Source organism: Echinops telfairi, unplaced genomic scaffold (assembly GCF_000313985.2).
Source record: "Echinops telfairi isolate 266 unplaced genomic scaffold, ASM31398v2 ScPeMD7_7469;HRSCAF=8507_1, whole genome shotgun sequence".
NCBI lineage: Eukaryota > Metazoa > Chordata > Mammalia > Afrosoricida > Tenrecidae > Echinops > Echinops telfairi.
In genome coordinates, this window is record NW_022111373.1 from 33,758,607 (window position 1) to 33,762,666 (window position 4,060).

General features: G+C 39.2%; 1 pseudogene; it reads right to left on the reverse strand.

Annotated features, from left to right (window-relative positions):
* Nucleotides 1-470: 470 nt before the first annotated feature.
* Nucleotides 471-2,194, reverse strand: LOC101663091 (annotated as a pseudogene).
* Between the last annotated feature and the right edge of the window lie 1,866 nt (nucleotides 2,195-4,060).

The window sequence follows — 4,060 nt, forward strand, 5'->3', positions numbered from 1 at the left end:
TCAGTACAAGGACTCTATCTTTCCATCTTCTTTGGATGATTCTTGCCTTGCTCAGTGTTTTGCCCATAGAATCTGTCAATACTGTAACTCAAGGTTTGATTTTTTCCTTAATTTCTTTCACTTTAAGATATTCTGTGTTCTTCCTTTTTGTTTTCTAATCCTAGAAAATGTTTGCACATTTCATTATAATTTTGCACGTTGTCTTCTCAAGCTGACTTTTGACATTTTCTATCCAGTTCTTTGACTTCAACTCTTTCATTTGCATTTGTTATTCTACAATTAAGAGCAAATTCAGAGTCTCTTCTGACATTCACTTTGATATTATCTTTTCTTCCTGACTTTTTAATGACCTATTCTTTCTTCATGTTGACAGTATGCTATACTTCAATGTGCACTCATACTCCAAGTGCAAGAGCATGACACCTAACATCATTATAAATAAAAGAGAAAGCACATCAGTCAACAAGGGCTCACATGTGAACAGCATAACCTCTGTGTTTATCTTTTTTCCTTTCTACATGTAATTTAATAATACCATTAATCTGAAGAATGGCAATTGCTGCTTCTATTGCAAGCTTCAGACTCTTGAATTTAGCAGCTTCTGTTGCAAACTTCAGACTCTTGGTTCAAACATTCCTGTTTGCTTGTTGTCACAAGGGTTGACATTGTTCAAGTCAAGACCAACCCACTGTAGGTTTTCATGTTCTGGGTTAACTTGAGCCTCATTGTGAAAAGCTCTTGATTTTACAACCAAATCTGTGGAGTCTTAGGCAGCATTAACTGTGAGAGTGTTCGGAATAACAAGAAAAGATTTAGCAAACTCTGAAATTGTAAGCTGTTCACACAACTCTATGCTGTTTGCATCCTTTTCAAGGTATATGGAAAGGGCCATTTCCACAGCACCTCCACCTAGAACCATAGACATTGACTCCTAAACTCTCTTCACTCCACAGAAAGCATGATTTAAAGGAGGTTCCATCTCATCACACATGAAATCATTTGCCCCATATAAGATAATGGATGTAGAAGGGGAGTCTTCATGTTTTAGATAAAAATCACCACAAATTCTCTCCTGAACCATCTGTTTGACTTGTCCCAACATAGGAGCTTTGGAAGGTTCTTCAATTTCCAGATTGGCCAGTGTTAACAGAACAGTTGTGCTGCAAGCTTTAGTGATTCATTTAAGGTGTCTTTTCAAAATCTTCTAAGTGCCATTGAACCATCCTCCACAAAATACTTCAGGCACACATTATCAATGCCACCAGTGCTTAAAATAACATTGGTCCAAGGTGCCAGGATTTCTGAATTATCTCTGGTGATACAAGATTCTGTCCGTCTAATTTGGTCCAGTTTTCAAGTTCTCAAGATGGGAGAAAAATGAGGCTTTTGACTCCCATAAGCAGTCTTGGATACTCAAGGATAATTCTACCCTGTCCCATCCTGAGTTTGCTTTAGTAGCCATTTGTACACTCAGCTTCATCATTTGTTTTCTGCAGGCTAAAAAGTAAAGGCAAGTAATTTTTGCATTAATGACTCTCTTCAGCATGCCCCATGATTCCACCACCCAGTTGAGTGCATAGCCACTGATCAGAAGTTTCTCCATCTAACTTCTACCAGTGACTTTCAGAATAATAACAGAATTGACTGGAGAGCGAAGCTGACCTATTTTGTCTGTGTATTTAACAGCAAGGATGGCACCCACCACCATACTAATGAAGACATCGCCATTATTCCAGAGATGACAGAGGCTGCAGATGGATTAGCAGTATTAATCAGGCAATCTCATCCAAGTCCATCTGCATTAATAATGAGATACAATGCATACCTTCCTTGCAAGAAATTTCATAGCCACTAACAATTGATATGGGATGGATTTTTCTGTTTGACTAGTTTATCTGAATTTTTCAGAAGTTCTGTTGCAAAAATAATCTTTTTCCAACTTCTTTATCTTAAGATTAGCCTGCTCACAAAGCATCTTTGCTAAAGGACACTCTACCTCCTGAAACTTCAAAACAGACAAATCCTCATTAGCACTGGTTACATCATGAATATCATACCCCAGTAGTTTACCCAAGCCAACTGGACCAAGAGAACATTTTACAATATTGGGAATTGAAGCTGCCACCATAGCATTCTGAGAGTGGATCACCTCCTCGGTGCAGTGGTCCTCGAACACAGACAAAGGCCTCTCCATCTTCGCAGTTGACTACACATCAAATTCCATGAACACTATAGTGACCAGTGGTTCCTTTCTCCCTGAACAGGCAGTGGTGATAGATTTGACCGGTTAAATGAAGTCAAAGGGCTCATATATGATATTCTTGACATCCTCCCACAGCTTATCAGGTCTTCTTTCATTAATGTTCAATGCATCAAATCTGTTCTTGAGATGCTCTCAAAGTTCAGCTTGGATAGACTAAAGATCGTATTTTGACTTTTGTGTACTTGCTTTAATTTCCTTCAGCTGAACTTGAACTTAACATATGAGAAATTGATAGTCATTTCACACTCAGCCCCTGACCTTGTTTTACCTGTTGATATAGAACATCACCACCTTCCCTTCCCACTCATAGTCACTTTGGTCTCTATGTATTCCATCTGGAGAAGTTCATATGTAGAGTGGCTTTTTGTGTTTTTGAAAAAGGTATTTTGGAAGAAAAAGTGGCTGGTCTTGCAAAATTCTGTAACACGCTCTCCAGTCTCAATTCTATTACCAGAGTCATATTCTCCAACTACAGCCTTGCCTCTTTGTTGCCAACTTTTGCTTCCTAATTGCCAATAATTATCAATGTTTGATTGAATATTTGATCAATTTCAGATAGAAAATGTTGGAAGAATACTTCAACTTCTGCCTCACCACTTTTTGTGGTCCACCACAAAAAGAAGACTATAGGAATTGATTAAATGCCTATTGAAATGTTCCAGCAAGCTGAGAAAGCACTGGAAGCACTCATTTGTGTATTCCAGGAAATTTGGAAGACAGCTACCTCACCAACTGACTGTAAGAGATCCATATTTGGGCCCATTCCAAAGAAAGGTGACCCAACGAAATTCTCAAACTATAAAACAATATCATTCATATCACATGCCAGTAAAATTTCACTTAAGATTATCCATTGGCAGAGAGCTGCCAGAGGTTCAGTTTGGATTCAAAAGAGTGTGTGGAACAAAGAATTGCTGATGTCAGATGGCCCTTGGCTTAAAGCAGAGAACACCAGAAAGATGTTTACTTGTGTTTCATTGCCTATGCAAAGGAATTCGACTGGGTTGTGTTAGACAGGGTTCTCTAGAGAAACAAAACCAGACACTTATGATTTTACATATATTTATGGATAGATATATATAGCACAAAGAAATATAACAGCTAATTAGTCCACACAGCAGTACAGAGGGCTCAGTTCAACTCACTTTCATGGAACAGTTACTATACTGGAAGTCCTTCAATTCACCAGGGCTGCTGGGTCCAAGGTCAAGGAAGCAGCCAGCTGAGTCTTCTGTAAGGCAATGCAGGCAGTCAGACCACAGACAGCAACACGGAGGGTCACCAACAGCCAGCAAGATGACCAGATCTGGCAGACCCAAGCTTAAGCCATGAATATACCAACAGTGTGGCAAAGCAGGTCTTGAGGAATCTCAAGCTCTAGTGACATAATCCACAGGTTGGCAGTCCCACAGGTAGTGTAGCTCATTAGTTGAGGCAGAAAACTAGCAGCTGCACGCTGATACAATCACAAGAGAGAGAGAATCTGGGCTGATGAGCCATTTCTCTCTTTGCCCTCCAATCAAACTGTGCCTTATTAATCACACATGTTCCCATTGGCCAGGTTGCGCAATACACCTATCACAGCCTACCCCTTGCTAACTTGGCACCTGTATACAATTCTATAGCCATATATAATTTCCATACATTAATGAAATCACACTTATACCCAACATCAAACATCTATCATACATATAAATGAAAACACACTGAATTTAATCTAATTGTATCTGGTACATCATACATGAATGAGGTAGTTAGTTTATTGTGCCAGCCTGGCAGATAAACACATGTGGGATT